Source organism: Lissotriton vulgaris, chromosome 5 (assembly GCF_964263255.1).
Source record: "Lissotriton vulgaris chromosome 5, aLisVul1.2, whole genome shotgun sequence".
NCBI classification, from domain to species: domain Eukaryota; kingdom Metazoa; phylum Chordata; class Amphibia; order Caudata; family Salamandridae; genus Lissotriton; species Lissotriton vulgaris.
The window spans coordinates 1863541747-1863553313 of record NC_141693.1 but is presented as its reverse complement, the minus strand read 5'-3'; positions in this window follow the sequence as shown (position 1 = coordinate 1863553313).

Sequence of the window (11567 nt, the reverse complement as noted above, 5' to 3'; positions counted from 1 at the left end):
ATACACACTCCTTACTGGCACCATCCGCGTACCAGCGCCGCCCACCACCAACATTACATCCCACACTCCAGCCACCACAGCACATAGCAGACAGTTCCAATAACAGTGTCAGATTAGGGCCCGGAAGAGAACCCCAAAACAAGAAACAATCACGATAAATATAGTTTTTGGGACCTATTAGCTTTGCCACTGCGTTTAGTTATGCTGTGCAGCATGGCTAAAGAAAACAAACAAAAAAAGACTCCATGACATGAGTAGCCGTGTCCTTGTGTACACGCGCTCCTACAACTCCTACAAATGACGTAGACAATTTTTTTATTTACTCAAAATAAAAAAATAAAAAAGTAGCTCAAAAGCATTTTTCCTTTTTTATTTACCGATCGGTAAATAAATTAAAGGCTCCCACGTCATGTTTTACACTTCACAGTACGTTTGCCTCTGCTGAATTTCCCAAACCTCAGAGGTCATGGATGACAGTGCCCTGATGTGGTGTGTAGTGAAGTGCTATAGTAGAAAGTGCAGCTAGACACAACTAGAGCAATGCAGGGCCTATGGGGAGACACAACTCCGGCGATAGGGGCCCTACGGGGCCACACAAGGGAGACATCACCAGGGCAGTACAGGGCTGCACGACAAGGATAGCACAGGGCCTACAGAAGACCTAGCTAGAGCATCACAGGATCTAAGGGGAGCACAGTGGTGGAAGTGCATTCAAAAATGTATGGCTGCTGTCATGCTGTGTGCAGGGGCAGGCAGCATGCGGGCGGGGTCAAATGTGTGGCTTAAAAAAGCAAAATATTCTGTAACCTTTTTCGGTCTTTCACCTTCAGGTAACAACGTATAACATAATTCATAGCTTAAGTGAAAAATAAATGCAAGTCAAGTTTATCAGTGAGAAATGCACTTTGTATATTTTGAAACCTCTATTAGTTAATGCACTGCACAGGTCTGTGTGTAACCAGAGGGTCACAGAATTAAACCCGGTTAGCTGTAGTCTGTTACAGAAAGCACTAGGAACATGAAGTCAGTATTATAAACGTACATTACACGCAGTATAAAATGGGCAGCTACAAAATGTATGAAAAGGTTTAATATACAAAAGTGGTTCCAAAATATAAATTTTAGTAATACCCAGACTTTAGAAATTGACATTTTTACTAATATTGGTCTTTTAAAGCACGCACTTCACAGCTCTGCGGGTAACTCCCTTATATTATCCTCAAAAGAAATACATCTGGGTCAACAGGAAGCTTCAAGTGATCCCATCAATTATTGCCAATACCGGCTTCCAAGCACCCTTTACATTTGCTGATTGATCAGTTGCGCTCATTTACATTTCTTTCATGCAGCAGCACCCTGGCAGGAAGGCTTGTTTACTGTCTGTGCCTCCCTTGGATTCACAGCCCAGGAGACTCCCAGCCTTACACTGCAGCGCCATACGGCCATACGGGGAGATACAACTAGAATATCACAGGGCCTACAGGGAGACACAACTAGAACAATACAGAGCTACACAACAAGGATAACACAGAGCCTACACAGGTGAAACAACTAGAGCAATACAGGGAGACACACAACAGGAACATTATGGGGCCTATGGGACGACACAACAAGGATAACACAGGGTCTACCAGAAGACACAATTAGAGCATTACAACAAGGATAACAACACAGGAATACAAGAGAAAACAACTAGAGCTATACAGGACCTATGGGCAGACACAACAAGAATAACACAGTGTCTGCAGGGAGACACAAACACAGGGTCTACAGGAGGAAACAACTAGAGAAATACAGGCCATACGGGGAGATACAACTAGAATACCACAGGGCCTACAGGGAGACACAACTAGAACAATACAGAGCTACACAACAAGGATAACACAGAGCCTACACAAGGAAACAACAAGAGCAATACAGGGCCTATGGGCAGACACAACAAAGATACCACAGGGCCAACAGGGAGACACACAACGGGAACATTATGGGGCCTATGGCAGTATAACACAGTGTCTGCAGGGAGACAAAAACACAGGGCCTTCAGGAGGAAACAACTAGAGAAATACAGGGCCTTTGGGGAAACACAACTACAGCATTACAAGGCCTATGGGGAGACATAATAAGGACAACACAGGGCCTATGGGGGGAGAAAAAAAGAGTATTGCAGGTCATACAGGGAAACAACATTATAATAATGCAGGGTCTATGGGTAGACACAACAAGGAGTCTCCAGTGAGCCACAACTATAGTAATAGAAGGCCTGTGGGGAGACACAACAAGGACCAAACAGTGCATAACAAGAGACACTGGTAGAGGGATACATGGTGCATTGTCTATAAACAAATTTGCAACATGTTACCATTACAAAGGTCCTGAGATATTGAAAAGTTTTATATAAAGTTTTATATAGCGTGCTAATGCTCGAGTGCGTCTCCCCGCTGGTGTCTGCTAGAGAAACATAAACACGGAGGCAGGAGCATATGTAGGAGCATGTCACAGGGGGGTGGGGTGAGAAATCAGCCAAGTTTAAACATGTTTCCAAAAGTTGAGCAGGTTAACTTGACCCCTCAGATGTGCCGGTAGAATGTTCCAAATATAGCACATAATGTGAACAATGAACTGCCAACCCATGTCCTTTTATTCATTTTAGAAACATTGACTGTTCTAGAGGCGGCCGAGCACAAGGTTCTCCTGGGAATAAACCAGGAGAACTTTCTCTTTAGGTGATCAGGACCTCTGCCATGCAGAGCCTTGCGTGCCCAACATAGTGCCTTAAAAGTAATTCTATACTTTTTAAAAATATTTTTTTTAATTATTAACTTGAAATAGTCCGCCACATTACATATCCTTGTATTTAACACAGTTAGTGAGCCGAGCATTAAAATCAACATTCAGTTTACCGTTCAATTATGATGCAGTGTTATACATTTGGCATGTATCAATGAACGACTCAGCAGTCCTTTACATTTATATCTAGTGAGGGGAGAGTAGACTGGCTAGCATATTCATTACCCAGAGTCCAATTGTTCCGCATGTTCCTGTGATATGGAATCTAGAGCCCTAGATCTCGGGGCGGTGCACGGGATTCCTCTATATATAATCCACTTTCCCCAGATCTTCTATTTTCTGGGGCTTCCCCTGCTTTCGTATACAGATCCTTCAGCAACCGTGGACCAATCCAAGTAATTCTATTCCTAACAGGGAGCCAATGAAGCTCCATCAGAACCTTTGAAACCGACTAAACCTTGGGGACCCTCCTTAGGGAATCGGGCTGCTGCATTCTACAGAGTTTGAAGTTTCTTTGCTGTTCATTGATGAATGCCTAAATATAAGGAATTACAATAGTCCAGCCTGGACAAGACCAGAGCTGTACCCACTGACTTCTGTAACTCATAAGGTAACAAGCATTTACAATGCAATGGTTTCGCCTTTGTTAAAGTTAGAGCTATTGGCATTGCTCTTGACATTATTTTTATTTATGTATTTTTTAACATAAATAAATGGCATTGTCATTTACAATGCCACTAGCTTTATCTCTCGCAAATGACACACACAGAGCCCCCCCCACACACACAGCCACACAAAGCTCCCCACACACACAGCCGCACAAAGCTCCCCACACACACAGCCGCACAAAGCTCCCCACACACACAGCCACACAAAGCTCCCCACACACACAGCCACACAAAGCTCCCCACACACACAGCCACACAAACATCCCCACACACACAGCCACACAGAGCCCTCCACACACACCCACATGGCACAAGCAGGCAACAGGGGCACACTGAGGCACAAGCAGGCAACAGGGGCACACGGACGCACAAGCAGGCAACAGGGGCACACTGAGGCACAAGCAGGCAACAGGGGCACACGGAGGCACAAGCAGGCAACAGGGGCACACGGAGGCACAAGCAGGCAACAGGGGCACAAGCAGGCAACAAGGGCACACGGAGGCACAAGCAGGCAACAGGGGCACACGGAGGCACAAGCAGGCAACAGGGGCGCACAAGCAGGCAACAGGGGCACGAAAACTGAGGCACAAGCAGGCGACAGGGGCACACGGAGGCACAAGCAGGCAACAGGGGCACACGGAGGCACAAGCAGGCAACAGGGGCGCACAAGCAGGCAACAGGGGCACGAAAACTGAGGCACAAACAGGCGACAGGGGCACACGGAGGCACAAGCAGGCAACAGGGGCACACGGAGGCACAAGCAGGCAACAGGGTCAGGAAAACAAGCACAAGCAGGCAAAAGGGTCACAAGCAGGAATTGTAATTTAGACGGGGCTGAAGTGGAGAACGGTCAGTAGGGAAGTAGTGTGGCTGGTGCAGTGGTACCAAGTGGTACCAATTATTCTGCAATTGACACTTGCTTTATTCCCACCTTTCTGTTTACAGACTACACTCCGAGCTACTGTAGTGGCAGTATCCTCTGAGCTCGTGTCGCAGAGCTGCCAGGTGGCGCAATGTATATTCAAGAGCACGTATGGGCCCCTATGTATAATATAGTCTCGGCGTGAAAGCAGCAAAATACAAAAAATATGTATGATTACAGCTTTACAGATGAACAGCAGTAAAGATGCATGATTAGAAATAGTGAGTTTAAACTACTAGTGTGAACTTTTTGGGTGTGTTCCTGCCTAATCAAATATATGAAGAATGCTACCTTTTTTTACTGGATCTGTACTATAAATGTATTAAAATGTGTTTTATTGGAATACAAATAGCTTAATTAAATCCCTCCTTCAGAAACAAAAAGAGTAGCTTTGGGTTCAAAAAGAAGGTTGTGTGCTAAAGGTCACACTGTGTGACAGAGCTTGGGTATAGTAGTCGTTTTACAAAGTGCACTTAAGCCGAAGCTGGTTTAGCATTTACTGTATTTTTGTAGGGACCTTGTATGTAGGAGACCTGTTTGTACCTTAGTAAATATGGGCCAAAGCTTTAACGACTCACTCATCGAAACAGTTTGCTAATCCTGCCACTATTTAATTAAATTCCAGAAAAAATATGTAATGCGTTTTTAAAGACCACTTGCTGATGGCAGCTGCGTCCTTTGCCATGGTGGTCCCCTGTCATGCTCCATAAATGGCACATGCCATCCAGGTTACTTTGGAGGGTGGCACAGGGGCACAGCGTGGCGATCTCTTTCACGCAGAGGGACGGTTTCAAGACCTCAACAAAGAGAGGCATTCGCCCCTCCATGCCCCCTGCCCCCTGCGGGGGGCGTGTCACAACTAGCAGGCCTGGCGTGCACCAAGCACATCTGTCACTTGTGAGGAAATAAATGGCTCTCCGTGTGGCCAATGGGCTGGCAGTGACTCAGGAGGTCAGCCAACCATGGCAGCCCACCAGCACCTGCCGCCATTTACGCGACACCCCGGCCAGCACGCACAAAGCCAGGCCGCACTCTCTGAACCCGGATCACCAAGGGGTGACCTAAGGCACACAAAACATCCCCCCCAAGGAAGGTTGGCATTTGGAACCCTCCACCCAGCCTTTGTTACAGCGTGGCCCTACACCAATGTCTGCCAAAAAACACCTGCATTACCATAATGTCTGTGCGGGTTCAATGTGCTAAATTACATTAACGCATCTCTCTCCTGCATACATACACAGAACCGTCTGCTTCAGAAACGTGTTTCTAAAACTCCCGTCAAAGTTTTATCTCTCTACTTTGGTTTCCAGTTGATTTTCCCATACTACAAACGGGCTGCGTTAAACCTCTTTACTTCAGGTGTGTATCTTGTGTACAATATGTGATCTCTTTACTCGCTCTCTGATTAACCTGTAGCAGTTAGAATCAAGGTAAGGCGAACTCCCCGTTTCATCCTTCCGAGGTCGATACCCCAACCATCATGCAAACGGGTGATAGTAACACCTGTTATGTACAGCGCCTATTGGTGGCAAAAAGTGCAACATTAAGCGCTGTAAATAATATTTCATGCTGGCTCCTACTCAGCCCCCAGGTGCCTTCCGTCAACCTCAAAAATTGAGCCCCATCAGGACCACGGATCACCTCTTTCCTAAAGATGCTTTGCACAGCTGTGCACAGGAAGGCTCAAACAACAGGCAGAATTTTTGGCTGTCTTCCTTGGAGGAGTCTTCTTTGGGGAACAGAGTAAATAAAAGACCATGGCGGGGATATTAACCTTGTCTTAAAACATAAAAAATTAGCCTGGTCTTAAAACATAGCCCGAGTCCAGTGCCCCTGGGCGCTGCCCCCAACTGCTGCTCTATGAAAGAGGACAATGCTCCTCTGCCTTCAGCCTTTGCAATGAAAGTCTGACGCGAACGTCCAAGATTCAACGTGGCAGCGCTGTTTTGCCTCAGATATAACTGGCGCCAACGGCCCCTCTGGCACGGCCCGACAGCCCCACCTGGCTGCAGCCACCTCAGTGTTTTTAATCACCAAGGGCATCAGCTGGCGATAGGTCTCAGAACACCCGCCTGCCACGTGCACCCGTTTGTCCTTCACGAAACCTGCGCGCGCCACCTCAGTGCTGCGGCCTCCAGAGCTGCACAGGAACCCGGAAGAGAGGCCCCGCAGCGGGGACTCCTGGTGTTGATCCTGGGTGTGCTCTAAATGTGCTTCCGCCTCAAGACCGAGACACATACTAGATTGTGACATCGCACATTCACGGACCCGTGACTATTTCCCATAGTACAGCTCTACCATCCCTCAGAACTAATTATACATAAACTGCGATAGTAACTGGAAATATTGATTTATGCTAGAACGCTTCTTGAAGTTACTAAGGATATACGAACATAAAGTCGTATCTTTTCATAAAATGAATAACTCTGCTTGGACAATATTTTATTGTGAGACACAAGTGCTGCACGAATTAAGCATTAACAACCTCCCCCCCCCCCCATGACTCCTTACCTAAATGAGAACCCATCCTATACCAGCCAAAAACTCCAGGTCCCAGATTGCATGAATTAAAAAAAAAGATAAAATGCCTAAGGTTGTAAAGGTCTGCTGGCAAGGTGCAGTAAGTCCCAGGGAAGCTTGAAGGTGTCCGGAGAGGTGCAAGAAAGTCAGCGGCCACACATCCCAGGACTTCGAGGGGCAGGAGGTGGGCAGCGGAGCGGCAGCCAAGAACCCGGTGCGGATGAGGGACTTTGCCGCGCTTCGCGGTGCCTTGGACGGGTGAAATCCCGACTCCCTGCCAAGTCTCACGCTTCCCGCGTGAGACGCGATCGGCCCGGTCGGGTCTTGTAGAGCGGATGGCCCCCCTGGTCTACAGGACCCACTCGGGGGGGAACCACCGACCTCAGGGCTATCCAGGGGGAGGGAAGGCCCAAGGACCCAGCGCCGCCTCAGTCACGCGGGCGGGGGCTTCGTTTGCAGCCTGCTGGACCCGACCGCTAAAGGATTCCAGCGGGAGGGGCTGGAGCGCTCTCGCAGCGCGGAGCTGCAGGCAGGCAGAGAGACACAGAGCGGTGCGAGTCAGCGGGAAGGGGCGGCTCGCACCGCGGGGGATATCAACAATACCTTGGCACTTGCAGGCAGGCTGGCAACCCCAAAACCAAGGGGGGAAACAAACGTTGCGGGCCCCGAGCCCGATGATAGTCTCGGTGGCGGCTTTTCTCCGGGGACAGATGCGACACGGGGCAGGAGAGACGTAGAAGTGCCGGCAATGCCGGACCAGACACGGGGGCGTTCCCGGCGTCGCGTGACGTCGGCAAAAGCCAAAGAATGTCGGGAACGCCCCCGTGTCTGGTCCGGCATTGACGGACAGGCCCCTCGTCCAATGGCAAGGCTCCGTTTACGGAGCCAGCCAATCAAGGACGAGGGCCGAACAAAAGCCACACTACAGTTCTCAACAGGATTTCGCCTGCGCGGAAAAGCTGCGCAGAGCGCAGCTTCCGCTAGGCGAAACCTAAAAAGGGGAGAACCTTTCTTAAGGTGCGTAGTGAGAAAAAAACAGGATGAAGTGAGTTTGTTGATCTGGGCTTTAAAAGAGAGGCTAGAATCACAAATCACCCTCAGATTCCTCACTGAGGAAATCGGAGAAGGAAGGAGACCCAAATTCCGAGGCCATCATGATTGGTACCAGAAGATGGTGTTCCTGCAGAAAAGAAGGACCTTGGTTTTATCCGAATTGAGCTTAAGGCTGTTCTTGTTCAACCACTGCACCCAAACAGCTGTTAAAACGGAGTACAGTTTCAGTTACATTATTCGAGATTGACACCACAATTTGAGTGTCATCCGCAAATGCAACTGATGTAAAGCCAAATGTGCGGATTGATCTGGTCAGGGGTCCACATAAATATTAAAGAGCGTAGAGCTCCACAATGAACCCTGAATACGCCGCATGGCAGTGTAAAAGGCTTAGATATAAAATCCCTGCCTGTTTCCTGTGGGAGAGAAAGGGAGCATAAGAGGGTTATAGCTGAGCCTCGGATTCCAATCTCAGCAAGGCAACTAAGTAAGACAGCACGGCTCACAGTATCAAAGGCTGCGGATAGACCCAGCAGGATCATCGCAGCCTTCCCCTCGTTATCCAAAATGCTCCTTCGCACCTTGGTAGCTACTAACAGAGCTGACTCAGTGCTATGGTATGACTTAGAGCCAAATTGTGCAAAGCCAAAGATCTCATTTGCATACAAGAATCCAGGAAGGGACCACCATCTTTTTGCCCAGCTTGATAAAACAAGTATTCAATTCCACGTTAGTAGAACTTGTGAGGTATATATTTAGCCAAAATGGAAATAAAATGGATTACAAGAAAGTTTCGGCAACAATTTACTGACCCACAGCTACATCTGTAAAAGCTGTGCCGAACGTTTTAGGCCTGGAAATTTTACAGAAGATACGTTCATCAGTTTCCTGAAATATTCAGCCCCCTTGCCAAACGTCTTCACAAAGTAGGTAGCATCATGTGGTCCAAGGAATCTGAGCTTTTAGTTAATGAACAAACTGCTTTTCACGTGCTCCTATTTTGAAGCACCAAAATGACAGTGAGGCAGATGCCTCACATCATGCATTTGTCCCAAAGAAATTCAACGACTGGACAGGTGTATATGACTTTGTGATTAGCAATCAATAAATACATATTTTTTTCCTGATTATTCAAGCAATTAATCAGGGGTTCATATAGCGCGGCAACTCCCTAGTGAGGGTTTCAAGGCACTGAGGGAAGGAAGAGGGGCTACTGATCCATCTCGGCGCTGGGGTTCAGTCAAAGATCCAGGTCTTGAGATCCTTCCTGAATTGGGTCAGCGACGGGGATTGCCTGAGGTGGAGTGGCAGGGTGGTCCAGGTCTTGGCAGCGAGGTGGGAGAAGGAACCTCCTCCGGTTTTGGTTTTGTGAATCCGTGGGACAGAGGCCAGGGCCATTTGGGCGGAGCAAAGGTGTCTGGTGAGGACGTGGAATGAGAGGCGGTGGTTCAGATATGCTGGCCCTGCATAGTGGAGACTTTGTAGGAATGTGTGAGGAGCTTGAAGGTGATTCTTTTGTTGACTGGAAACCAGTGGAGATCTCAAAGCTGTTCAGTGATGTGACTGAGGTGGGATGTCGAGGACCAGATTATTAACTTGTTAATCAAAAAAAGTAAAACAGTGACACATTAAAATTCCTAGAAATACATTAAGATTTTTCCAACCGTAAATTAACCTCAAACGGAATTGCAAAATCTCACGATACATTTGAGGAATGAGGAATGATTCTACAGCAAACCAAACCTCATCAATACTGAGTAAGAGAAAAAAGTGAACAGCCGTAATGCATCTTCTAAAATGTATTTGTTTTAAGGGTGGTAATGAAAAACCTCTCAGTACACAATAAATAAAATTTACAGAAAAACAAAAAGGTCAACAATGTCTGTTTCAAAACATCAAGAATGGGACAGGTACTAATGCTATCGCTGGCACAGTGCCCAGCGCAAAACCCAACAGGCAGCGTATTGAAACTAAATAATACTGCCCATTCAAAGGGATCAATGTTGTTTAATAAATAAGGCTCCATGGAAAATATAGTGTTTGGCTCGAAGTAGTGCCGTACAGAAGACTTAGTTCTGCACGCTCTCCCTCAATCTGACTCAAATCTAAAACGATTATCTTGTTTTAGAGTTTATCCTCCCTGCAAATGGAGGTGGGATTGTCAAAGAGTTCATTTTACCCTGTAAATCTGTAAAATGGCTTAACATAGGACAGTCATGGTGTATCTTGACAGTATCTACACTACAAGCAGTCGTTGATAACATCACAGTTAAAGGTGGATTGTTCATGAGACCAGGTAGAGGTCCAGAGCAGTAAAGGGCCGCATTAATTAGTTCTTTAAGATATGGTTGACCCAGCTCTTGAGGCACATACAACTGGAACTACTGGGGGAGATAAAGATGTAACCTTGGTATACCCCCATATTCCAGTGCCATAGGTGGTAATGGGGAGACATTGAGTATTGTAGATGTTAAGGAAAGGCTCTATCGGTTTACCCTCTAATGATGGAAACAGATTAAATAAGACACCTACTGATTATGAGAGCTTATGTCTCCTTATGGAAGTATTCATGTGTCATCTCCGGGTGGCATCAAAAGTTACACGAACATAAGGGAAGCGGGTTATCTTTGTTGACTTATTTGGTTAACTGACATGGTACCCATGTTAAGTTTTTCTTCCCCACAGGGAATTGTCTAGGACTTGGTATATTTGATGTCTAGGTCGGAATTAGCCATAATTATATTAAAGGCGGCCACCGATCTACTTAAAATAATCAGGCGTGTGCCAGCAATACTGCGTCGTCCACATATAGCGGCCACCGATCTACTTAAAATAATCAGGCGTGTGCCAGCAATACTGCGTCGTCCATATATAGCTGTAGAATATAAAACAGATACATCCTGGGACTACACTGCTAGGGATGGGTTCAAGTTGGTAATATATCAAATAAACAGTACAGAGGCCAAAATGCAGCCCTGCAGAACCCCATGTTCCAGGATAAAAGTGTTGGAACATTCTGCTGTCGGTCCAAACTTAACTGTACTGGATACATGACGATGCATGGCGGCAAGAAAATGGACCGATGACGGGTCTAATCCAATATCCAGGAATAGAGGCCATAATGTTGATCTGTTGCCCTTGTGAGGTCCATGAAGGCCAGGTACAAGAGGCACTATCTGACAATGGTATCTGGCGATGGTATAATTACTAATGATTAAGTGACGATTCAGACACTGCTGCTTCGCTTTTTAAAAATATTGGTCAATAGGAGTGCCGATAAACTGATGTTGCAGTAAAAAAAAGTCAATTGGGACACTGTCTGGACCAGGAGCCTTATTGGAGGGGCAGTCCAGTAATGCAGTGGTTACTTCATGGAGTTCTGCCTCAAACTTTAAAGAGTGGGGAATACCACTTGTAGGGTCACTGCTTCGGCTTCTCTTGGATGGTAGTGAGTATATATGACAAAAATCCTAACCACTTCTTCGCAGGTGTGTGGGAGCTGATATTGGCCATATAAGTTTGACTTTTTGTAAATGAATTGACAGTATCCCAAAATGTTTTTGAGTTTTTACCTTTTCAGGCTAAGTTCAGTTGTAGACAATTATTTTATTTGATAT